General features: G+C 46.9%; 1 pseudogene; it reads left to right on the top strand.

The window, feature by feature from the left end:
- The first annotated feature begins 21538 nt into the window (after positions 1–21538).
- On the top strand, positions 21539–23240 carry LOC136943262 (uncharacterized; annotated as a pseudogene).
- Positions 23241–27451: the final 4211 nt, after the last annotated feature.

Here is a 27451-nt window from a genome sequence, read left to right as displayed (position 1 = left end):
GGGATAAATGACTTTGCGCCTGGCGCAAATCTAAAATGGGTTGGTCCGAAGTAGCTACATTACTAATGGGTGTGGTTTGGGCGTATCGTGCAATAATCCAATCAGACCATCATCTCACATTCCTTTTAAGAGCAGCGCTTGTTCCATGGTGGATTGCTATTATAACGGCGGATTTGCCAGGCGCACGCCAGGAGCAGTTCACAGCCGAGGAGACCGACGTTCTAGTCAGGGCTGTAACAGATAGAGAAGTGACATTGTATGGGAAAGGCAGAGCAGTTTTCTCATTGCACTAAATTTCCCACTCATGCTGCTTATTCAAATTCTTATTCTTAAATATATTTTATTTTTTAAATTGTTATATTTTAACTTGTTTAGTTCTTAGAATTAGTTTAACTATTGTACTTTTTTACTTAATTTAAGACCCGTATATGTTTATTGTTTGCACCTTCCTGCAGGGCCGGAGTGGGGCCACTTTTCAGCCCGGGAGTTTCAGCCCCAAGGCCTTTTTTTTGTATACCAAACAGGGCCGGTCTTGGCTTTGACTGGGTGCAGTGAACTTTTCTGGGGGGTATCATGATTACAGAAAGGGATTGTATTATTTTTTATATTGATACAATTTTTGAGACTGCTTAACGATCCGAGTGTTAATCAGGCACGGAGCCAGACGTTGTAAACATTCGTAAGGTCATTCCCTAATTTACCGACGTGCGTCTGTGGAGGGAAAAGTCAGTTTTGCGTCGAGTGCAAACTAGGAATGATACTTAAGTCGTTGACAAAGTCAATTGCGCTGGGTGCAAGATAGGGCCCATAGTGTTTTATTCAATTCAGCTTTATTAGCATGACACTCACTACAACCGTATTGCCAAAGCTAGAGGCACAATAGACAAATAATAATTTGTAAGACACAGTGACAATAAAATCAAAACAAAATCAAAACAAAAATAACTAGGTGTGTACTAAGTGAATAGTACACAGTGAAATGGACAATACATATAATAAATAGAAGGCAAAATGTTGAGGATGGCTATGCTAGGCTGTGTGTCCCTCCCCTAAGAGTACTTTCATCATTGGACAGTGTGTTGAACGATGGTATAAGGGTTTCAAATGTATTAAAGAAAAGCTGTCTGGTATTTCTGTAATGTTGGCAGTGTAGTAAAAAGTGCATCTCTGTCTCTACCTCACTTGACGTGCAGTGACCACATACTCTGGATTCTTTTGGTAACCAGGTTTTTTTGTGTCTGCCTTTTTCAATGGCTAGACTGTGGTCACTGATCCTGTACTTGGTCAGGATCTGTCTCTGTTTTATATCTTTGACAGTATAAAGATATTTAGCCAATTCATAATCTCTGTTAAGAGCCCGATAGCAACTTAGTTTGTTTTGTGTTTTGGTTTTGTTGTTCCAATGTTCCAGATAGGCCTTTTTGGTTTGTTTAACAATTTGGTTTACTCTGATCTGTGATTGTAAAGCAGTGCGGATCTGAAATGGGACAATGTTAGGTGTTAGTTGGTTAGTACACTGTAACAAATTTCGGTAATTTCTACAGCAAAATTTTACAGTAACTTCTTGTTCTGTCATTTTACAAAGTTTACCTGTATATTGCAATGCATTGTGGGTCGAAAAATGATTACAGTAGCCAACAGTTTTTTTCTACAATAATTATTGTGAAATTACAGGCATATTTGCGCTTGACTGTAAATGATGCAGTAATACAGTTATTTACTGTTGAATGCGTTGCACGAGGCGGTTAGCTTGACGAAAGACCATTTGATGGCAGATTGCAGAGGGGCAGCCACATTTCCACTCCCCTCATCTACAATATGTAAGTATACATAGCTATAAATAATAGCTATACATAGCTATAAATAGCTTACATAATTAAATTGTGGTTTAACTTGTTTATGTTGGTTGAAATAACCTACATTGACCGTGTATCAGTCTAGTGCAGGCCCCAATATAAAGTTCACTTATAGCTAGGTAACTAACTAAGTTAGCTAAGTTAGCTGGAGAAATGTCAGAAGACATTTTGAACAAGCAATCCAGGCGAAGCAGTTTAGCTTATGGTAATAGTACTGAAGTAAAAGTATAGTGGGTATTATGTTACCGTTAATCCTTTTCATATTTATTTCATTTTGAACTGAGCGTAGTAGTGGAAGTAGAAGTACTAATCGTGTTTTTCAACTGCTGCATTGTTTAGCATAGATAGCTAGAGGTCGAGGAAAAAAATCTGAAAGGGAGCACCATCGCTGCACAGTGATCAACCAAAGGCTACATGGCTGAAGACGATTTTCAGGTAAAAACGTCTTTTAGGTGTTGGCAACAGCAGCTGACGTTGAACAAACACTGCAGCTTCCTGACTCTCCAAGACTGATTGTCTTAGGTATTGTATTTTTTTTTATTATTATCAGTTGTAAAGCATTGCAAAGACAGACTATGAAGGACACAGATTAATTTAACGTGGATATGTTTATGTGGAAGGCCACAGAAAAAAAAATGTTAACCATTATTTTTTATTATTTTTATGTTTAGGTGAATTGCTCACAGCAACCGTTTGGATGCTGAGCATTGAGGGTCAGGTGGTTGTGCCTCCACATCCCAACTTTGTGGCTGGAATGGCAGCTTTGTTTTCTAGCTACTACAACTTTAATCTGGTGTACCTGGAGCAAGCATCTTGCACACTGGAATTCATTCAAAGGTAACTATGTGCTTGAAGTAGAAGACGGTTGATCATTATTTTGTAAAGTTTGCTATTATGAGTAACAGATTTTATTTAGCTTTAAGTGTACTAAAACCCCTTTAACATTTTGAGTTAAAAAAAGGGTAAGTTAGCAGTTATTGTAAAGCAGTTAAGGCACTTTTTAATTAAGTTTATTTTCATTGTCATATTACACCTACAAAAGATTTCATGAAATTTGTGATTTCAGATGCTTCATCGGACTTAACCCCTCCAGTGGGACCAAGGCAACCAAGATGGTGACCCAAAAAAGTGGGAAGGTACAGGAGAAGAAGAGAAACTCAATTAACCCTCACGTCTCTTCTTTACTAAAGCGGCTAATGGACTTTGAATGACTTATATTGTAATACGACTTCCTCACTATGTGAATATAGTTTTAATGTTTTATTTTTGTCGAGGTGATGTTTTGAACAGTTTTTCTAATCCAGGTCATTATTTTAAATTGGGTCTTCAAGCAATGTATATGGTAACTTTGAATATAGCTGGACCTCGTTGCATCTCTTAATTGAATTAAGATTAACATTAAGTTTATTGTTTAATGAGTTGTTAAGAAACTGAAAAGTTAAAACGTACAGTATTGTAATACTGTATTGCGTTAAAAAATAAAGTGTCATGATTTTGTATCTCGGACTGGTTTTATTTAACAGTTAAAGAAAAATTAATGAAATGATTTGTGGATTAAAAGCAAACCTGGTCTTATTTAAAACACTTTACAATAAGCATCAGCAAAGCTGCAAATGTAAAAAAAAAAAAAAATTAACTAATTGTTTTTACAACAACATATTGTATTGTGAAATATTTACAGCTTTTAGCTGGCAACTCGAGTTGCCAGGTAACATCTGTAATTTGAAAAGAATACAAGATAATGTTGTAAACTAAATTACAATAAAGTTTTGTTTTTTTAAGAAAAGAACTATACATTGCTGTAATATATTTACACCAATAACCTGTAAAAAAATCCTGTATTATACTGTAATTATATTCACAGTTATTAACAGCAATTTTACAAGACTTTACTGGCAACTTTTTTGCCAGGTATTTACTGTAAAATCTACAGTCAAATTTGTTACAGTGTAAGTCTCATGACTGAAAGGACTCTTTTTGGGGTTTATGTATTTATGGAATTGTCTTCTAATTGCAAAAAAGGCTCTACAGGCTATCTATATCAGGTTCTATCTCTCTGTCTCAGTGTTCTATCTCTGCATCTCAGTATTCTATATCACTGTCTTCGTTTTCTATGATCAGCAAGCCTCTCCATTCTTGGAGGTTATTTCAATCTTACCACCAATTCACTTGTACAGCTCACTCTCAATCTGTGTGTGTGTGAGAGAGCTAGAGAGAGGTTGTGAGGGTGTTTGTATGAGGGTGGGTTATTGTGTGCATGTGTGTAAACGATGTGCAGTGGATGTTGTCCATGGCTAATGTTCTTGTTATCCTTCTTCTCTCCCCGGGGCCGTGAGTTCCAGGCGTAAGAGGAGAGAAGCGCTCTAACAAGCAGAAGCCACGCATCACACATCCATCCTGACTCTCCTCTGCCATCCTCCTTTCCTCTGCTGTCCTCCTCCTTACTCCACTCCCGTTCATCTTTCTCTTCTCCTCGCTCCCCCTCTCCTGGCTCCCCTGCTTCTCCTCTACTCCCTCCCCTGCTCCTCCTCTCCTTGCTCCCCTGCTCCTTCTCTCCTGGCTCCCCTGCTCCTCCTCTCCTCCCTCCCCTGCTCCTCCTCTCCTCGCTCCCCTGCTCCTCCTCTCCTCCCTCCCCTGCTCCTCCTCTCCTCCCTCCCCTGCTTCTCCTCTCCTCCCCTGCTCCTCCTCTCCTGGCTCCCCTGCTCCTCCTCTCCTCCCTCCCCTGCTCCTCCTCTCTTCGCTCCCCTGCTCCTCCCTACCCTCCTCCTCCTCTCCTCCCTCCCCTGCTCCTCCTCTCCTCCCTCCCCTGCTCCTCCTCTCATGGCTGCCCTACTCCTCCTCTCCTCGCTCCCCTGCTCCTCCCTCCCCTGCTCCTCCTCTCCTCCCTGCCCTGCTCCTCCTCTCCTGGCTGCCCTGCTCCTCCCAGCCCCTCTGACTTAGACATACTGGTTTCTAGTGGAACCTAGGGAGACAACAGGGGCTATGATGAAACAGGAAGTGCTTCAATAGGGAATGGACCTCTTCAGCGATTCAGAGAGAAAAAGAGAGAAAGCAAAACAGACAGAAAAAATAGAACAGCAGAGAAAAAGAGAAATAAAGATATTGGAGGAAAAGAGAGTCACTATGTATGGGGTAATGGAGGCCAGGGTCTCGGAGGCAGCTCTTTAGGAGGATGTGGAGAAAAACCAGCCTTGGTAAACTCTCCAGGAGGGACGAGGAGGGAGAGAGGAAAGGGGAGGTGGAGAGGGAGGGTGGATCAGGAGACAAACAAGTGCTGTGAGAGGAGGAGCAGCTTATCTGGTGGAGGATGAAAGAGTGTCTACCTGCGTTCTGTCTCAGAGAGAATCTGCAAGGTTTTGGAGGCGGACGGATTAACACACAACAGAGACAGGCAGCTACAACAATAGTCGTGACTCAGAATACACCCTGGCTATAAATACCCCCAAACACATGGGGGCACAGCAGAGAGGGGGAGGGGGGGTGTAAATCAGATGAAAATCAAACACTAGATTGTAGTTTCAGGATTGGCTGATCAGGGAGTTTATGTTCACTTCCTGTGCTCTCCTGTCTCCTCCCTGTCTGGTGGTTAGGGTCAGTACTTCCTGTCTGGTGCAGCAGTAGCTGCTGTACTTCCTGTCTGGTGAAGCAGTAGCTTCTGTACTTCCTGTATGATGCAGCAGTATCTTCTGTAATTCATGTCTGGTGCAGCAGTAGCTTCTGTACTTCATGTCTGGTGCAGTAGTAGCTTCTGTACTTCCTGTCTAGTGCGGCAGTATCGGTAGAGAGCAGGGGCTCCCAGTGCTGTACTTCCTGTCTGGTGTACCAGTAGCTTCTGTACTTCCTGTCTGGTGCAGCAGTAGCGGTAGAGAGCAGGGGCTCCCAGTGTTGTACTTCCTGTCTGGTGCATCAGTAGCTTCTGTACTTCCTGTCTGGTGCAGCAGTAGCTTCTGTACTTCCTGTCTGGTGCAGCAGTAGCTGCTGTACTTCCTGTCTGGTGCAGCAGTAGCTTCTGTATTTCCTGTCTGGTGCAGCAGTAGCTTCTGTACTTCCTGTCTGGTGCAGCAGTAGCTTCTGTACTTCCTGTCTGGTGCAGCAGTAGCGGTAGAGAGCAGGGGCTCTCAGAGCGTCACAGTCAGCAGCAGCTAGCATGAGAGAGGCTTAGCTGCTGGGAGGGGAGCAGGTTAGCCGCTGGGAGGGGAGCAGGTTAGCCGCTGGGAGGGGAGCAGGTTAGCCGCTGGGAGGGGAGCAGGTTAGCCGCTGGGAGGGGAGCAGGTTAGCCGCTGAGAGGGGAGCAGGTTAGCCGCTGGGAGGGGAGCAGGTTAGCCGCTGGGAGGGGAGCAGGGCTTTCAAATGAAATTGCTGCGTGGTCGGATCAAGCGTGACAGAGTAACTTCATCTAAAAATCACTTTTAAAGCAAACATAATTTATCTGTAAGCTTTAAGATTGACAAACACACACACCCAGCACCACACACACTGTACACATCTTGCCCCAAACACACACTCCACACTTACCCCCCACACACAACCATCTCTGAACATACTCCACACACACAGGTTCAGTTAGAAGGGGAGACAGGAAGTGGAGGTGATTAGAAGAGGAGACATGAAGTGGAGGTGATTAGAAGAGGAGACAGGAAGTGGAGGGGACTAGAAGAGGAGACAGGAAGTAGAGTTGATTAGAAGAGGAGACAGGAAATGGAGGTGATTAGAAGGAGATGGGAAGTGGAGTTTATGTAATTTCCTCATCAATCCAAGCCGCCTAGCTCCTCCCCTCTCAAAACCAGATGCTACACAGCGCTATACTCTCACCTTCAAGTTACCATGGAAACCCTTCGCTTAAAAATAGACCTGACGGAGTACGAAGTGTGTCTCTGAGATGTAATGGGGGAGAGGTGGGGAGATAGGGAGAAGATGGGGGAGAGGTGGGGAGATAGGGAGAAGATGGAGGAGAGGTGGGAAGATGGGGGAGATAGGGGAAAGATTGAGGTCCATTGTCTGTCCGTATCTGTGTGTTTATGGGTGTGTGTGTGTGGGGGGGGGGGTCTGTCTGTGTGGGTCCATTTGTGTGTGTCTGTCTCTGTGTGCGGGAGGGATGCAGGGAGATGGGGTGTAGAGAGGGAGAGCAACCAAGAGAGATGGAAAGGGAGTAGGAGACAAGAAGAGAGGAAAGGGGGAGAAGGAGGGAGAGAGAGGAGGAGAGGATAGAGGGAGGAGAGGAAAGAGGAGGAGGGAAGGGGAGAAGGAGGGAGAGAGAGGAGGAGAGTATAGAGGAGGAGAGGATAGAGGAATGAGAGGAGAGAGAAAGGAGTATAGAGGGAGGAGAGGATATAGGGAGGGGAGGAATAGAGGGAGGATGGGATAGAGGAGAGGATAGAGGGGGAGAGGATAGAGGAGGGAAGGGGAGAAGGGAAAGAGAGAGGAGGAGGAGAGTATAGAGGGAGGAGAGAATAGAGGAGGTGGGAGGGGGAGAGGAGAAGAGGATAAAGGAGGCAGGAGGGAATAGATGAGAGAGGGGGAGAAGGAGGGCGAGATAGAGGAGGAGAAGAGGATAGAGGGGGAAGGAGGGAGAGGAGGGAGGGGTAGAGGGAAAGAGATGGCTCCTGTTAGTATGTTGCCCAGGGCTATTTACTGATCTGCATAACATTCCCTATGACACACTGAACAGGAGAGAGGTGTGCATGTGTGAAGTTGTGTGTGTGCGTGTGTGCATGTGTAAATGCATGTGTGTGTGTTCTGTCCATCTGAGGAGGACAGGGAACAGGAGCAGGGGAGGAGGTGAGGAGCAGGGACAGGAGCAGAGGTGAGGAGTAGGGGGGAGGAGGTGAGGAGCAGGGACGGGAGCTGAGGAGCAGGGGAGGAGGTGAGGAGCAGGGACGGGAGCAGAGGAGGAGGTGAGGAGTAGGGGGGAGGAGGTGAGGAGCAGGGACAGGAGCAGAGGAGGAGGTGAGGAGTAGGGGGGAGGAGGTGAGGAGCAGGGACAGGAGCAGAGGAGGAGGTGAGGAGTAGGGGGGAGGAGGTGAGGGACAGGAGCAGAGGTGAGGAGTAGGGGGGAGGAGGTGAGGAGCAGGGACGGGAGTAGGGGAGGAACGGAGGGAAAGGTGAAGAGCAGGGGAGGAGGGGAAGGAGGAGGGCAGGGGAGAGGATTGTGGGAGCTTCCAGGCTGGGTCATACCGTTGTAACATTTAGTTTCCATTATAATGGATAGTTAAAGATCCTGTAAAGTGGACCTGGAAACGCCATGTTTTGCTTCTAAGTACATTATATACGTGTGAAATGAGTTCCTGAAAGCATGTGCAAAGCGCTAAAACTTTGTCACATTGAAATGTGGAGTTAGACCGAAGAACAGTTTCTCTTCCGTTTTCAGATCAGGTTTTAATGGGCGGAGCCAAAAAATGCCCTATCTACGTCATTTCGCCCTATCTACGTCAGATCACTGAATGGCTCCTCCTGCTGTACTGTTATTGTAGCCTACATCAGCTAGCTAGCTAGCTTCAGGATGTCTCCCACCACCCGCAACTGCATCTTCCCTGATGCAAGAACTCCAGCTGCGCTGCAACGCCATTTAAGTTCACTTTTGATAATGAAAGTAAAAATAGGTGGATAGATTTTGTGAAGAGTCACGCTCATGGAAAGCTTCGGATAAACTCCAACAGCCGCCTCTGCACTGACCGTTTCACGGCGGACAGTTTTAACATGGACCAGAGACAGACGGGGTTCACCAACACACGGCTTCTCTTGCAGCGCGGAGCCGTACCGAGCATGGCCCCTCCGGCCGTTCATCCTCCGGTCGCACCTGGACCATCCACCGCCGCCAGCAGTTCATCACTCAGTTCTGTGTGCTTGTTATAATTATACTAGATAACTTTTCCAGAGGTATCTCTGCTATGAGTTAGTGCCAACCGCTAAATTGATATTAGGCTACTCGGTGTAGAATGATGGTATTTTGGTGAAATGGTAGCTAATGTGTTAGAAGTAGCCTAGTTGAGAGCTCACTGTCTGCTGTCTCTGGTGTCTCACTGTTACAGCCCAGGGGAACATTTCATGTATATGCATCTGTATGTTTCACTCATTGAACAAATAAATTCAAATTCTATACGGTTTTGTTCGGCTTGACATAGCGTCCATTATCTGGGTCGGAGGTAGGCACTAGGCAGCGAGGGGCGGAGCTTCAGCTCCTTCAGGCGACACGCCCCCCCAGTCTCAAGGAGAGAAGACTGCTGATTTTTTCACGATTTCAAAGCCTAATTTAACATACTTGTCTGTGTTATTTTTTCATTTGTATTTGGATGGGTAGTTTATAACACATTATTCTGTGGTGTGGCAAACTTAAAACTCGTTTCCAGGTCCACTTTACAGGATCTTTAAGATTTGCATAAATTTGTTATGTTAATCACTGAAAGCGCAGAGCGTCAGTCATTTGACCATTGTGAAGATAAAATTTTTCTTTCGTTGCACAGATCAAAGTCCAGGTCCATCCATTCATGGCTAAATACTTAACCATCCAGTATTGAAATTACATGATGATGGTAAAAGCTAGTTTCAAACCATTTTGTCCTTTGTCATTGCTATTTCTGTTAAATTGCTGATTTGCATTCAGCAATTTTCCTGTCTTTCAAGGTGAAAAGTCTCTTTTCCTTCAGAAGATGTCACAGATACTCGTAGTGCCTATTTGAGTGGTGGGGGGAGAGAGAGAGGTGGGGAGATAGAGGTGGGGGGTTTCAGTGCACCCGGGAGTCCGTTTCAATGCGGCCTTAAGTCTGTTCATTGTATAAGGAATGCACAGCCTACTGTCTGCCAAATACCTCAACATGTTGCTGCTTCAAATATGAAAAGAAAAAACAAGAGTGGCAAGTTTGCTTCTGTTAGATTTAGGGAGGAAAAATATTCACTGGTTAATATAGTTAGTTTTAGATGGTTGATTTATTCACGTGAGTTGTTTTACACACATAATAGCCTTATTCTCATCCAATTAGTGATGGGCATTCCGGCTCTTTTTCGTGAGCCGGCTCGTATGGCTCAGCTCACCAAAAAGAGCCGGCTCTTTTGGCTCCCGAACGGCTCTTTAAAAAATACATGTTTTAACTATGAATTTGACTATGATGGGTGTGAAAACAATTTGAATTAAATTATGAAATGAAATCATACTCAACCGTAACCACATATCTTTAAAAATGCATTGATTTGTCATGGCTCTCCTCCGAGTTTTGACTACTCTCTGACTGTGTGAGTTGGCTCGGCCCTCCCTCATGCAGGATTGACAGGAACAGAATGTGAGGATGATCGTGTGCGCCTTTAAGCCTACAATTAATTTTTTGTTGTTCTTTGAATTAGTCAATTATTTTAAATACAATTAAAATTAGTTATTGGGTGTGCTCAAGCCTTCGGCGAGAGCACAACCTTTGTTCTCTCACATATATTTATTTATTTATTATTATTTATTTTCGCCCCCCTAAGGATCAGTCAATATTTGGACTACATACACAACGGCGGTGTCAAAAGGTTCGTCTTGGTAGCGATTGCGTTGGTTGTATTTTTATTTACGTTCCGTTGCATGGTTTAAGTAGAAATTGCGTTTTTGTGGTGAAAAGTGAAGCTAACGGTGGCTAATTTGCTAGCCACAGTCACTGACGTTACTAACGTCACAAAAACACGCGTGACTACCTGTAGCAGAACATTCGTTTCACATCTGTTAACTTGGAGGATAGCTAGGCTAACTATAGCTTTACTGCAAGGCAGCTGCAGGAACGCCACAAACAAAGAGGCCAGGGTGATAACTATTTACTCATTTTACTTTGTGATGTGAAACACAATTATGAAATGTAATGTACAATATTAGCTGATATTATTAAGGAAGTAGGCCCACATCTACTTTTGGAAACGGTAGTCTACTATTTCACTGAAGCATTAGCATCATGACATTAGCCTCTGTTGCCCAGGCAACACATACTACAGTGGTCTATGATGCATCTGTTTTCAATCTTTAAAATAAACATTCCTCACAAATAAATTTTCGTTGTAGGATTTATTATGACACTACATTACAAGTAAACTATTTGTGGGTGAAATTATCATTACCTGTGGTTTCAAACCAGTGTTGCTCACTGCAATGCTGTAGCCTACGCGAGACACTACAAAAACATCTACACAGCTGTAGGAAGTCAAACGGCGACAGAACATGTTCGGCACTCCCCTTACTTAATCAAAAGTCTATCTAACTACTAACCTGAACTTCATTGCCACAGCCTAAACATTGTCAATCTGTTCATGAAAATAATTAATTTCATCTTAAACGGTACAACGGAACGTTACATCCAATTCAACCAACGCAATCGCTACCAAGACGAACACAGCAGTAGTCTAGTACTGTACCATAGTAGTACAATTTACCGGGGCAGCTTCTCCACACAGGGCTATATCGCATTTTGCGTTGTTACTGACAATGATCGCTACCAGTGAGCTTTTTATGAATGAGCGATTTTCCACTAAATAAATGTCAAGCTTATTTACGTTTTGGGGGGCATATTTTCAGTTAGCGGATGGTACTGTTTGAATCGCGATTCCATCTTCTACTGCCGGGTAACGTCGTAGAATAATCTTCAAAGGGGGTTCTTTATTAATGAATGAATGCAATGAGTAGGCTACATGCCTGAAAATATCATGAGAAGGGAAAAACTTAAAATGACGTTTAAATCATAGAGATTAGGTCCATTTTTACACCGGTCTGCCCAATTTATTCGTTTTGTTTCAACGATGAGGCTGCCTCTTACAGGGGAAATGAGACGACATCTATTTCATTCTACACTTCACTCGTATTTTCAGTTGTAAATGAGCAGCAAAAAAAAAATGCTTTTAAATCTATGTCATCTTTATAAATATTAAGTATGCATTTTTATATAAAATATACAGAAATATCAGCTGTAAAAATGTCATTCAAAAACGGACCCCTGTGCAACCGACGCAAGCAAGCACACCCTACAATTTCCCCAGAAATTGTACCCTCTCTAGTTTCATAATCATTTAGTTTTTATAGGCTGTATTAATCTATAGAAAATAGAGTCGGCTCTTCAGATATGCGAGCCAGCTCCCGACGTTCACCTTCAAGAGCCGGCTCTTAGAGCCGGATCGTTCACGAACGACCCATCACTACATCCAATAGGCTGTTAGAAACAATGATAAAGTTGCGTACATTTGTCTTTGATGCACTGTTCCACTTCCCTAATTTGATCATACAATCATGTCCAAACTGTCTAAATTACAGTTTCATGACGTCGCCGTGGATCAATACTTTTTGACCAGGGACAACGACATATCACTATTAATAATATGTCATGGCATAATTATCAGACAGTGCAACGTTTATTAGGTGCACGCACAGCTGGGAAACCAGTTAGTTTGGAAACCAGTAGGGACACAACACCGGACAGCAGCGGAGCGGGAGCAGCAGACGCGGATCAGCGTCCACGAAGCAGTCTGCAGGCGGCAGGCAGGATGGCAACGGGGTGCACGGAAGGTCAAAACAACAACATGCTAGCACAAAGACCAGGGCCCCGTTCGTCGTAAGGGTTGAAGCTAAGTTAATCAATTGTCCCTTTAGCCCGTTAACATTAGCGAGATGAGTGAGAATAGCAAATATCGGTTCGTCAACGGCTGATCCGCATCCAAATCATGTGGTTAATTTCAATCAGGCTAAACTTATCAGGGAAATTGCACGTGCACGTCCTACTTCAAAAGGCAGGAAAGGTCGATCACCAAAACCGTGATTTTCTAACGGTATGATGGCGGAAAATACGAAAGAGAGAGCGGTGATAGGCTATTCTCGCCATCCGAGCAAACTATTATAATGAGTCTCTATAAGACAATAGGCATATATTATCATGGCAAGACAAGCAGCTTGGCAAAAAATTGCCAATAAGCTAAATGCGAAAGTTTTGGGGAAATGTATAGGCTCATTTTAAGTGCCTCATTACCCCAATCAATCAGATCACATTTCTTTAAATGTGCCTGCTGGTATTGGCTTAATGGAAATTAATAATCGAATGAGATCTTGCTAGCGAAAATAATGATCTCAACTCTTCTCAGAATAAGTAGGCTAGATAAAAACAAGGCCAAATAGTATCTAATTGATACGAATTTATAGACAATTATGAGGATATACTGCGCTTATATCATGTAGGCCTACTATATATGTGCATGTAGGCCTATGTGTAAATCCCTCTTTGATTTAATTGACTGGGACATGGCCAGGGAATATGATGAATTGATTCATCAGCTGGTTAAGCGCCAAGTACACTTTTCTTACAGCAACGCATGCTGCGGCTTTGCCAATGTTTTCTGCATCGCCTATACTGTATAAAAATGTAGCCTATAGCCTACCTGACGCAAAAAACCTCAAGGCTATGCAGTCTGAAGAACAGTTAAAGTTTCAAGTAGCTTTATTGTCAATTTCTTCACATGTCAAGACATAAAAAGGAATCGATATGACGTTTCCCACTCTCCCACAGTGAAACATATAAAAAGCACAGGCACAACAGATAAGACAAGACATTTCGTAAAACATAGCGTTACATATTCACATACAGCAGCATAAGCTCATAATAAAGCATAAAGCTTGCTGCGGCGTGTGATATTTACAATGTACGGCCCGAGAAGGTCTTGCAAATAAATGAGTCCTTGTCGGCTGAATCGATATCGCTCAAACAAGAACTCATCCGTGTGAAATAAAGTATCTTGGCAATCGCGAAGAACTCTATTGGTATGGAAAGCTAATCGAACTAAAATATAGCTCCTTGGTCAACTGGGTCTCTCAAAAAGGGAGCTGCCATGTTATTTTCCGGGGGTGTGGCAAGCTTATCCAGCTACACTTACGTTAGCCTGCTCTGGAGCAGGTTAGTGCTAATTGATATGTTACTATGGTGATTTATCGAAAGTTGCTTCCACAAACCAAAAAGAGGGGCGTTTTTTATCTTAGCCTGAAAATTAGCTCGCTAAACTGCTTAGCGAGCTACGACGAATACCCCCCTGAAGTGCAAATCACACCCACTAACATGAGTGCATCCCCCAAATGAAAACACTCCCCCCAAATAGGATGACGTGCTCACCTCCCCCCAATACAAGGACACGCTCCCCCAAATGGGAAACGACATTACATTAATTCAAAAACACATTACATTAACTCAAAACGGAAAGGGTTGGTACTACACTTCGTTGCTGAATGGATGCAGTAACTAACAATAAATTTATCGACAGAAGTACAAAATGCAATAGCCTGACAGAGTTACGTGCACCAGGACGTTTGTTTGGCTATCGAAGCATGTAGCAAGTAGGCTACTTATGCAAAAGTATAAATTGCATGTTAAACGTCTAAATTGATAGCGAAACAACCATCCTGGTCCACGTAACTCTGTCATTACCATGAATTTGATTGTTTTGGTTGGAATAAAAGAAGAAACATTGTGTTAGCAATTCAGAGTCATGACTTGCACTACACTTTATTTTAATCAGGGACATTCCTATGAAATAATCTTAGATATGCTAGCTGTTAACGTTTCACAACATTAAAATAAGTAGCCTATGCGCACGCTAAAAACACAGTTGAAGGAAGCAGGACTTTTCAGAAAAAAAATTAATAGTCCACAACAGAAGAACGAAATGCCACAATGACAGAGTTACGTGGACCAGGATAATTGTTTGGCTATCGATTTTGACGTTTAACACGCAATATATACTTTTGCATAAGTAGCCTACTATTTGCTACATGCTTCGATAGCCAAACAAATGTCCTGCACGTAACTCTGTCAGGCTATTGCATTTTGTTAGTTACTGCATCCATTCAGCGACGAAGTGTTGTACCTACCTTTTCCGTTTTGAGTTAATGTAATGTGTTTGAGGTAATGTTCTTTCCCATTTGGGGGAGAGTGTCTTTGTATTGGGGGGAGGTGAGCACGTCATCCTATTTGGGGGAAGTTGAATCGTATTTGGGGGGAGTGTTTTCATTTGGGGGGATGCACTCATGTTAGTGGGTGTGATTTGCACTTCAGGGTCACCGTACTAAACCGTCAAACAGAACGCTCGCGCGAATACAAGCAACTCAATAAGGACCAAGACAAACATTTTGACACCGATGTTGTCTGTGTAGTGCAAAGATTCAAGTTTTTTTAGTGGTGGGAAAAGAATAATAATATATGTGAGAGAACAAAGGTTGTGCCCTTTCCAAAGGAAAAACACACCCAACTAGAGAGGGTACAATTTCTGGGGAAATTGTAGGGTGTGCTTGCTTGCGCCGGTTGCACAGGGGGCCGTTTTTTAATGACATTTTTACAACTGATATTTCTGTATATTTTATATAAAAATGCATACTTATTATTTATAAAGATTACATAGATTTAAAAGCATTTTTTTTTTGCTGCTCATTTACAACTGAAAATACGAGTGAAGTGTAGAATGAAATATATGTCTTCTCATTTCCCCTGCAAGAGGCAGCCTCAAAGTTGCATCAAAACGGATACATTTGGCAGACCGGTGTAAAAATTTAATCTCTATGACTTAAACGTCCTTTTAAGTTTTTCCCTTTTGAAGATTATTCTATGACGTTACTGGTAGTAGAAGATGGAATTGCGATTCAAACTGTACCATCTGCTAACTGAAAGTATGCCCCCCAAAACGTAAATGAGCTTGACATTTCTTTCGTGGAAAATTTCTCATTCATAAAAAGCTCACTCGTAGCGATCATTGTCAGTAACAACGCTAAATGCCATATAGCCCTGTGTGGAGAAGCTGGCCTTTTTGCTTGTGGCGTTTCTGCAGCTGCCTTGCAGTAAAGCAGTTAGCCTAGCTATCCCCCAGAAGTTAACGAGCTGCTAAACTAATGTTCTGCTAGAGGTAGTCAAGCGATATTTCGTGACGTCAGTAGCGTCAGTGACTGTGGCTAGCAAGTTAGCCACTGTTAGCTTCACTTTTGCCACAAAAACTTAATTAAAAACAAGCGGAGCTGGTTCATGAAGGAGGACGTGAGACATAGCGCGACACTAGCAACGCGTCATTTCATGCGCAGGGCACTCCCTCCTATTAGGGCGGGGTATATAAGGGGTTCCCGGCATATGCATCGCTAGTGCGACATAGACATCAGTCTTCCTGCTGGTGTCAAGTACGGGTTCTCCATGTCGTGTCTTTCCGGGTCTGAATTGGAGGAGTTCCAGGGGGATTCATTGGTCGACGGTGGACCTAGCGAGGAAGCGGGAATCCCTCCGGCCGGAGGATCCAAACCCCGTCGGAGTTCTCGTCTGGCGGTGAGGCAGCCGGTCCCGATCGAGGAATGGCCCGTTCCTCGACTTCTGTGTGGATACTACGACAAGGGCCTTAGTCCACCAGTCGGCATGTCACACGAGGAGTTATACCTACATTTCATGGACGCGTGTGAGGAGGATGCCGGGGTTCCCATTCCCCGCAAGGCGCTGGGGAAGAGCAAGCGGGGTTCCGCTGCGGGTGCTGGGCTGGCCAAGAAACCCAGAGCGGGGTCCGCAGGAGGCTCGGTCGTTACGCCGCCCAACCCCGTGCAGCTTCCTGCTCCCGTGCTGCGGCCCGATCCCGTGCTGGCGGCGCTGATCGATCTGCGGAGCACGCTCACTGGCATGGATGCCCGTCTCCAGCACCTCGAGGGAGCCGGGGCCTTGGGTGCGGCTCCCGTAGCCGCGGCTGCGGGCATGCTTACCGCAGTGCAGGAGATCCGGCCCTCGTACGTCTTGGCCAGCGCGGTGCCGGCCGCTGCCTCTGGGGCCTCCTTTCTGCCTCCGTCAGCCGCCGTTCCGGCGAGTCTCCGCGAGCAGATCCTTTCAGGTAAAGATGTGAACCTGGTGAAGATCTTGCTGTGTGGGCCTGAATCAGTCGAGAGCCGCTTGGTGGAGTGCGGTAACGTAGCTTTGTTTTTGCGGGGCGCCGATCCCCGTCTAACCAAGACGCTCACGATGTCTGAATTCGTGGTTGCTTTTGGGGTTTTCCGTGACGTCATGTGCGAGGGGTTCCCCGGGAGGCGAGTCGATCTGGCCATCATAGCTGACCTGTCGCTCTCCTACAGGGGAACGCTGTTCTACGAATACCACAAGGGTTTCTCTGCCAAGGCAGCCCTCTACGTTCAGCGGTTTAATCTGCGTCTGGACTGGTCTGTGCTAGATCTCGAGCTGGTTAGCCGCACATTCACCGGGGTTCGTCCCCTGTCGTGTGTGGTGTGTGGGTCTTTCTCCCATCCTACTGGGCTTTGCCCTCTCACGGTGCCTTCTAAAATGGGGGAACCTTCCCGTGACGCGAAGCCTGGTTCCAGCGGCATGGAGCGTCGCTCCTCCAGACGCCAGTCAGTGCTCGGACGCCCATCCGAGGTCGACCTGCCCGCGTCGGTTCCGACCGGCGGTCAAGGGCATGAAATAAATAACCATCCTTCTACCCCTGTTGACATTGGTCGTCTGTCTGACGCTTTGAGCGGTCACCCCAACCGATGTTTTGTGAAGTACCTCCTCACTGGGTTGCGGAAAGGGTTTATGGTTGGGGTGGAATGTGTGCCCACTGTAACTCATGTGTGTAATAATTTGCAATCGGCGATCAGGGAGCCCGACGTGGTCGATGCGTTGCTTGCTAAAGAGATCGGCAAGGGGTATTTGTTGGGGCCGTTCGTGGAGTCGCCGTTTCCCGTGTTTCGCGTCAGTCCCATTGGCGTGGCTACTCGCAAATATTCTGGCAAAAAACGCCTGATCGTTGACCTGTCGGCTCTGCACGATACTCGGGTCCCTAGCATTAACAGCCTGATTCCGTCGGAGCCGTTTTCTCTGTATTACACTAGCATCGATCACGCGATTCGGTTAATCAAACAGGCAGGCGTGGTGCCTGGCTCGGGAAGGCCGATATCACCGACGTATTCAAGGTGATGCCCCTGCACCCGTCGCAGTGGCACCTGTTCGGCGTGAGATGGCGGTCGCAGATGTATTTTTACGCTCGCCTGGCTTTTGGCTGCCGCAGCAGCCCGTGCATTTTTGACACTCTGGCCGAGGCGCTGTGTTGGGTTTTGCTGAACGTGCACAGGTTGCCGTTTGTCCTGCACCTGCTGGACGACTTCTTGGTGGTCGATTTTCCCTCCTCGCCGCCGGCTCGGTGCATCTCGGTGGTGAAGGCAACGTTCGAGCATTTGGGCGTGCCGCTCTCGGAGGAGAAGACGCAGGGGCCTCTCACGTCCATCGAGTTTTTGGGCGTCCAGCTGGACAGCCTGTTAATGCGTGCCGCTCTCCCGGCGGAGAAGCTTGAGCGGTTGCGCGCTGTTCTGGCGGCTGCGGCTGCGTCGGTTTCGTTGACCAAGCGGGATCTTTTGTCTTTGCTCGGGCACCTGAATTTTGCTATGCGCATCATTCCCCACGGTCGGTCGTTTGTCTCCCATCTGCTCGTCGTGGCTAAGTCTGTTCCGGCGCTGCACGACGTTGTGCGTTTGGATGAGGGTTGCCAGTCCGATTTGCGTTTTTGGGCCGTGCTTTGCGAGCATTGGAACGGTTTGTCGTTTTTTTACAACGACGAGGTGGAGACCTCCAGCGCCTTGGCGTTCTACACCGATGCGGCGTTGTCCGTTGGGTTTGGGGTTTTTTTCACGAACGAGTGGTTCAGCGAGTCGTGGCCCGTTGAACTGGAGTTTCTGGCGCGCGATTGCAAATCCACAGCATTGTACGAACTGTATCCTATTGTTGTAGCGTGTCTTTTGTGGGGTAAACACTGGTGTAGGAAGAGGATTGTGGTGTTCTGTGATAACGAGGGCACGGTGAACATCATTAACAAGGGTAGATCTTCCGTGGCATTGATTAACAAATTAGTGAGGCGTCTGACCTGGACATGCATCACAGGCAACTTCGTGTTGCGGGCCGCATACATTCCTGGGTTACTCAACAATGTGGCTGATGCTCTGTCACGTTTTCAATTTCAGGAGTTCCGGGCACTATGTCCGGAGGCAGAGCCGGGCGGCCTGGTGTGCCCAGCGTTTCAGGAGACACTGTTAGATTAGACAGGTCGCTTGAAGGCTACATGACCGTCGCCGCTCGATACATGCGAGCAGGCTTAGGCAAGGGCACATTAAAATCCTATGATTGTGCTTGGTTGTATTACTGTTCCTTCTGCCGCGCACTCGATACACCCCATCACCCGGTGAGCCTGCGTGTCGTGTGCGCATACATCGTTCACTGCTTCACCTCCCGGAAGCTCCAGCCGTCGACAATCAAGGCAGCGGTGGCCGGCATTCAGTTTCATCTCAGATGTCTGGACCCGTCTGTGCGGCTACTATTCAACGGGCTGCGGAAAGAGCGACCGCAAGGCAATGACAGGCGACTTCCCATAACCCTTCCTATACTTCATCACTTGGTGTCAGCGTTGCGGGCGGGTTGTTTTAACGTTCCCACCGATGTCATGCTAGAAGCTGTGTGTCTCATGGCTTTTTATGGGTTCATGCGGTGCGACGAATTCACCTGTCAGTCAAGCACATTTCAAACCATGCACGATCTCACCCTCGGCGATTTAACCATGGATACGGGTATGTACGCAGTGGTGTTGAAACACAGCAAGGGTGTAAAGGCCGGTGTGAGTACTCCTGTCGTCATATCGCGGAATAACTCATCTTTCTGTCCCCTCTCCTCCATGGCGAAATATCTCCGATGGCGTTCGTCCACGGCAACGAGCGAGCCCCTGTTCGTCACCGATGCTGGGAAAGCCATGACCCGTTACTGGTTCACTGGGAGGCTCGGAATTCTGTGCCGGCACTGTGGTCTGGACCCCAAGCTGTACACGGCGCACTCGTTCCGGATTGGTGCGGCTACGTCAGCGTCTCAAGTGGTCTCAGCCTCGACGCTGAAAGTCATGGGTCATCTGCAAGTGTTCAACGTTACATCAGACTGAATGCCACTGATGTTCTGGAAGGCCAGAGGAGAATGGCTTCCACTCTCCCTACCTCTCAATAACATGCTTTCACGTGTGTATCGCATTTACTTTCACTAATACCATGTATATGTGCATACTAACCATAATAAATGTCGTCAGGTGGCTGGCCGGGCGCGGGTATACAGCAGCACGTAACAGGCGACAAGCCACCATCAACGTTGGTAAATCGAGGCCGTGCCTCAGTTGGTATGTCGAGGCCGTGCCTCAGTTGGTATGCCGAGGCCGTGCCTCAGTTGGTATGTCGAGGCAGTGCCTCAGTTGGTATGACGAGGCAGTGCCTCAGTTGGTATGACGAGGCAGTGCCTCAGTTGGTATGTCGAGGCCGTGCCTCAGTTGGTATGCCGAGGCCGTGCCTCAGTTGGTATGTCGAGGCAGTGCCTCAGTTGGTATGACGAGGCAGTGCCTCAGTTGGTATGCCGAGGCCGTGCCTCAGTTGGTATGACGAGGCAGTGCCTCAGTTGGTATGTCGGGGCAGTGCCTCAGTTGGGATGTCGAGGTTTGCATCAGTTGGTATGTGAGGCAGTGCCTCAGATGGTACCACTTCAATCGATTCATTTCAGTCACGAGATGCATCGGGGCACCAGGGCGATGGGATTCAATGCTGAGGTATGTATGGGTAACATGACGCTCATCTCATTCTTTTTCAGGGGCACCACCTACACACAGTAGTCTCTTCATGGTCTCGTTTGGCATGTGGTTTTGTGTTGGGGAATGCGTCGCTGCTCTCTGCTCGGAGGTCGAGACGGTGTCTCGTTGGATGCGGCAGGGAGCCGATGCGAGCAGAACCACAATGCCAAATCAAATGTACAATCGTGTTTTGTATAGTGTGAAATAAAGTATTCGTAAAGTCATACTGAGTCCTCCTGCCTGAACCTAAACCGTGCAACGGAACATAAATCCCAATAGAACCAACGCAATCGTGACCAAGACGAACCTTTTGACATCGACGTTGTCTATATAGTCCAAATATTGACTGAGCCTTAGGGGCGTGAAAATAAACAACAATAATAATAAATATATATGTGAGAGAACAAAGGTTGTGCTCTTGCCGAAGGCAAGCACACCCGAATATAGACGCAAATTTAACAGTACATGAACGGAGGAATTTAATGTCAGCAAGTTAATCAGCAAGCCGCATCGACAATTGCCACGCCTTCTGCAAAGTGTCACGCCGATTTTAATATCGCACACGGAGGGAAAAATGATGTTAGGCAGCACATGAAATCACAACGGCACAGTCAGTCGCGCTGCGGAGGCCCACAAGGACACACAGGCGATTTCGAGCTATGTTACTAATGGGACGGACAGAGGCAGACACCGTGTTACAGAGTGAACTGAAAATGGAATGTTGATTGCCAAAATGGTCAGAAAGATTGTAAAATGTACCAAACAAAAGTATGTAAAATAACATTTTTTTTTTTACTCCCGGATTTTGGTACTCCAATGTTGACAGGTATGCTCCCCACCGACAAACTAGACCGCATCACACTCCTTCTGTCCAACTACCTGCTCACTCCCACCTGCACCAAGCGCCAACTCCTCTCCCTCCTCGGCCACCTTAACGACGCCCTCCGTATCATCCCCCAAGGCCGCTGCTTCATCCGAACAGTCACTCCACAACACCATTACACTGGATGCCTCATGGAGTTGGAGCTTTGGCATCATCTCCTTTCCCACTGGAACGGCATCACTTTCTTTTACACAAGCTTGTATCCAACCCTCACGAAATGCAACTCTTCACTGACGCCGCCCCCTCCTCAGGGTTCAGCTGTTATTACAACGGCCACTGGTTCTCCTCCCATTGGTCTGAGTTTCCTTCCTGCCCTTCTCCCTCACTGGCCCCCTCATCCGCGCTTCACGAGGTCTACCCCATTATCATCGCCGCCCTCCTCTGGGGCCACGAATGGTCACGCCAATCCATCCTCATCCACTCCGACAACACTGCCGTCGTCTCCTGGATCAACAAAGGCCGATCAGATTCTATCACTGCCATGCCCTTCATCCGCCGCCTCACCTGACTTTCAGTCACACATCAGTTCATAATCAGAGCCGCTCACATCCCCGGTCACCACAACACCATTGCTGACTCTCTCTCCCGTCTCTCCCTGCAGAAATTCAGGCGCTTCGCCCCAGAGGCGGACCCCCTTCCCACTCCGGCCCCTCCATATTCCTCTACGACCTTCCCGTAACGGCACCCCTCCACGACCTTCACCTCCACACCCAGGAGCTCATCCTCCAATGTCTGTCCCCCGTTCACTTGCCATCTACTGGACAGCCTGGAAATGCTTCAAGTCCTTCCACACCATTCACCACCACACCTTCCCCTCATTCAACCTCCTCTCCATCACCAGCTTCATCTCATATGCTCACACGCATCTCTCTATCCGCACTTCCACAATACACACATACCTCAGCGCTGTCAACTTCTTTTGCAAGTTGCTCTCTGGTTCCCCCTGCACAGCCATCTCCAACAGCCAGACCTCCCTCCTTATGAAGGGTCTGAAGCGCCTGGAACCCCGCTCTCCCTCTGCACGTCTCCCCCTCACTGCCGACTTACTAGCCACCTGCCTCAGCACACTACGGACTGGCCACTCCTCCCCTTCCACCGATTCCACCCTAGAGGCCATGTTCCTCCTGGCCTTCTTCGGCTTCCTGAGGTGCTCCGAATTCACGTCCACCTCCTCTACCTTTGACCCCTCTGCTCACCCATGCGTCTCTGACAGCACTCTACACTCCCCCGACACACTAATTTTCACGCTGAAACGCAGCAAGACTAATCAGAGCGGGCCAGCAGTTCCCATCTTCCTGTTCCGCCTAAACTCTCCCGTCAGCCCCTTCGAGTCACTACAGAAACTGATTCCCTCCAAATCAGGAAGCCACGCCCTCCCCTCCAGCCCACTATTCATCACGGACTCAGGACACGTCGCCTGCCGATTCTGGTTCCACCATCATCTCCGCCAAATCAGGTATAGACCCTTCATACTATTCCACACATTCTTTCAGGATCGGTGGCTTCCTCTGCTTCCAGCCAGGGCGTCGCCGACCACACCATCCAGCTCCTGGGTCGCTGGTCCTCCCAGGCATACCGCCTATACGTCAGGACCAACCTCCCTGACCTCCACCACACTCAGGCTTGCATCAGCCTTGCTGCAGCCCGTAGGTGAGTCTGTTCCTTTTGGGTATCCGATCGAGCTGCTGCTCGTGACCCATAAGGACTCTCCACCACACCCCGAGTCCATACCCGGTAACCATACGTGCACCATCCACATCACCTCCATCACCATTCTCCGCATCCCCTAATCACACTCTCATCCTCCCAGGACCCCAGGCTCGGCTCTGCTACCAGCCTACACTAACCGCTCCAGGCTCGGCTCTGCTACCAGCCTGCATCACACTGCATTAGGCTTGGCTTTTCTCCTGCAGATCTAAGGACTTTGTTTGTACTGACATGTGTCAGTGCAGCAGCCAGTGCCAGAACGATGATGATTCCCAAGCCGCGATGTATGAAAGCGATGATGATGATGGATGTATAGAAACTGTTTCATTAAAAAGGTTGCTTAATCATACTGTGGTCTAAATGTGCATGTCAATACTTACATTTAGTCATTTAGCAGACGCTCTTATCCAGAGCGACTTACAGTAAGTACAGGGACATTCCCCCGAGGCAAGTAGGGTGAAGTGCCTTGCCCAAGGACACAACATCAGTTGGCATGACCGGGAATCGAACTGGCAACCTTCGGATTACTAGCCCGATTCCCTCACCGCTCAGCCACCTGATACCCACAATAGTTCCAGAACATCCACGTTTTACATTAGCTAATTTTAAACTCTTCAATAAAAGGAACTAAAATATCCACTAGACAACAAATGTCAACTGCTTGTGCTTGCCAATCTACAGACGTTATGAAGCATGCAAGGAAGCCATGGACTTTGCCATTCATAACATACAGGGTTTCGGCATGGCCTAAATCCAGTACAGGATTGTCCTGGGATGTGTATCGAAAGGCTGAATGCATAATCAAGCTAGTGTAGCGTGGTTCGTTCTGCGTTGTGTACTTTCAATTAGGACAATGCCGCAACTGGAGGTCTGCTGGTTGAAGTATTCTTTTATTTTCTTTTTTTACTTCTTGGCTCTTGACGAAGGCGGTCGCATTTTTCTCTCCTCCCCTCCCTGACCTTCCCTGCTTGGCTGTGTCTTGTGTCTTGTCTCAAGATACTCTCTCATCATCACTCTCCGAAACTAGAGGCATGGAATTAATTAGCTGGTCTCTCAATGCTATTGACACCATCTTCTCGAAGAGAAGCTCGGGTTCGGGGGAACCCAACTGTCCGGACGGGAAGTTCGCAGCTGGCTACACGATGGACGCGTGGGAGAATTGGCGTGTCGTGTGTCTAGCGGCGCTTTCCGTGGAGGACGTTGAAGACATCTTCATATTCGGAACCATGATTACAGGCTTTCTGCTGTTTGGAATAGGCGCTGGCTTTGTATATCGTAAAATCAAGGAAACGGCTGCAGCCGTCAAAAGCCCCGTTAGGCTGCCCGATATGATTGATGCGGTGGGCAGAGTGGTTGGAGCTCAGTCTGTGAACTTACAACGCAGCATTGATTACAACAGGGATAAGTTTGCGGCTCTGCAAAGGAAGATGGAGGACTTGGAGACCTTCCTGAAGGGTGGATGCGAAAATTGAGTTGCGGCCACTCGTCAAAACAACTACCCCAATCTTATCCTCTTTCGGCCCCGTAACCAGCACAAGCCCTGGCCAAGGTCGTCGCTGGAAAACAACTCCCCTGGAGAGCGCTGAAGCGAGACTATCTTGCTCCTCCCTTCCCCCCCCCCCACCGACATCTGTGGTTTGGTCTCTTCCCGGGTCATGACCAAGGATGTCTCCTGGCCAACACAATCTGCATAGGGAGAATCGGACTGATTGTGGCCTAGGCGAGGGCGCCAACCCAGACCTACTCACACATTAACTTTAACCTACTACAGATATCACCACCCCCCCACCCCCATCCAACGCCTTCGCCTGCTTGTTTCCCCAGGGTGGCTGGCGGATCTGTGTCCAGCGCCTACCATGGCTGCAGGTCCAGATGCTGCTTGTCTACCCCCCCCCCCCCCCCACTCCCCGTTGCAAGTATCGTGTTTTGTAAATGTTGTTGTGCTTATGTGCTGAGGTTTTTGTCTGTTCCCACACTGTACTCCTCTAGGAGCATTGTCTGGGTGTTGCCTTTTTCTCTCCTCCTCTCTCCTCATGTTATGCTGTAACTTTCTAGTTGGCGCCGAAATTGGCTGCCTAGGTAGGCTCTCCTACCAAAGTAAATTCCTTGTCTGTGCAAACTTTCATGGCGAATAAAAACCCATTCTGATTCTGATTATTCGCCTGCACACGAAGAGACAACACATAAAATATGTTAGCTCTTAGTGCAATTCCCAGCTCTCGGCCACCTTGCTAACCGAAGGTCAGGTCGAAAAGAGAATCAAATGAACCAAAACGAACAGGTGCTTCATGTGCACAACAGCACACAATACAATACAAGTACAAGTAGAGAGGGTACCATTTCTGGGGAAATTGTGGGGTGTGCTCCTGTATTTTTGTACGCCCTTTGACTGGTTAGCTCCTGCGATTCCCACACAGCAGAGGTCTAGTAGTTAGCTTGCTCTACAATTTAGGAGCAAAACAGAGCACAGCTGCCAGCTGTAGTTATATGCAGGTAGCAATGCTAGTGATAAATAAGTATTCAGCTGGCCAACTCCATGACGCCGGGTAAGTAGGGCTCCTGAGACTGCTCACCAAAAGAACGAAGGGGAACCAAGTAGATATCGCTGTCTTACTAGAATGTCGTATCTATGCGTCGTTGCTAACGTGTGCTGACATTGTGACGTTAGGCAAGCACTGAGTTCCCTTTGGCCTCACAAGGCACTTATTGCCAGAAAAACTTAGTTTAAGCCAAAACCGTCAAACGGAACGTTTGCGCGAATACAAGCAACTCAATCGGGACCAAGACTAACATTTGACACCGACGTTGTCTATGTAGTGCAAATATTCAATTTTTTCCGGGGGTGGGAAAATTATAAATATATATGAGAGAGAAAAATGGTGGTGCTCGCCAAAGTCGTGAGCACACCCAACTAGAGAGGGTGGGGTGTGCGTGCGTTGTTGCAGATGGGTCCGGTTTTTTACTGACATTTTACAACTGATATTCCTGTATACTTTATAGAAAAATTCATACTTATTATTTATGAAGATTGCATCGATTTAAAAGCACATATTTGTTGCTGCTCATTTCCCCTGCAAAATGGAATGGCTATCGGCTGTATGGCAGCCTCATAGTTGAAAAGTTGCATTAAAACGGAAGAAATTGGGCAATCCTGTTCAAAAATTGTCATAACCTCTGACTTAAACTTCCCTTAAGTTTTTCCCTTCAAGTGATATTTTCAAGCATTTAGCCTACTCATATTGCATTCATTCATAAATAAAGAACCCCCTTTGAAACACGCTTATTCTAACAACGTTGTCACCGGCAGCATCTCAGATGGAATTGCGATTCAAGCAGTACCATTTGCAAACTGAAAATATGCCTCCAAAAACGTAAATAACCTTGAAATTCTTTTTTGGAAAACCTGCTCACGTTGTAAGTAGGGAAACAGACATTCAACTTTGTCAGCTTCTCTTATACTCCCTAATATCAGCCTCTCTCAATCCTGGTCATTGATCCTGGTCCCTGGGTCTTATGGTAGCCCTTTGTAGGTTTTTAGATGTTAATCTGCTCCAAATGACTGGTTGTGAAAACAAAAGTTGGAAGCAACTTCTCCCTCCTGCCCGTGGCTCACCGATGTTATTCGTGAAGAACGGTCCACCCTTCAGGCAGTTGAGAGGAGATGGCGCAAGTCCAAAGACGGTCTGGACCTTGATAAGTATCACTCCCTCCTTAAATCCTTCTCTGCTCACCTAATTGGTGCTAAAACCCACTACTTCCTGAACAAAATTAACTCTGCCTCAAACTTTTCTCTACCTTCTCCACCCTTCTTAATCCACCTCCTCCACCCCTCCTCCCTGACAGCAGATGACTTCTCCTTCTTTGAGAAAAAATTTGCTGACATTAGCAGTCAGTTCCCTGAACCCATCTTTCCTACCCACTCACCCTCTATGACTGACCCAACTAAATGTCCAAACTCTTTCTTTCCCCTGTCCGAGGCAGAGATCTCTGACCTCATTCTCTCTCATCACCCCACCTCCTGTCCCCTCGATCCAGTCCCCTCTCCTCTCTGCCAAACCATCTCTCCCTCCATCATAACTTTTCTTCTCCATGTTCTTAACTCTTCTCTTACTTCCCCTGTGCCTTCAAAAAGGCCAGAGTTACCCCTCTACTCAAAAAACCCTCCCTTAACCCAGCCGTCCTCCAGAACTACAGACCAGTATCACTGCTACCCTTCTTTTAAAAAACAATTGAACGCGCTGTATCTAACCAACTGTCAAACTTTCTCTCTCTGAACAACCTGCTTGACCTCAACCAATCAGGTTTCAAGACTGGCCACTCCACAGAAACTGCCCTCCTGTCAGTCTCCACTGGCCTCCAGTCTGCCAGAGCGGCTTCAAGGTCATCTGTCATCATTCTGCTGGACTTTTCTGCAGCATTTGAT

This window comes from Osmerus mordax, chromosome 5, assembly GCF_038355195.1.
Source record: "Osmerus mordax isolate fOsmMor3 chromosome 5, fOsmMor3.pri, whole genome shotgun sequence".
In the NCBI taxonomy this organism is placed as follows: domain Eukaryota; kingdom Metazoa; phylum Chordata; class Actinopteri; order Osmeriformes; family Osmeridae; genus Osmerus; species Osmerus mordax.
Note: the sequence above shows the minus strand (reverse complement) of the source record. Positions and strands in the feature narration are given on the sequence as shown.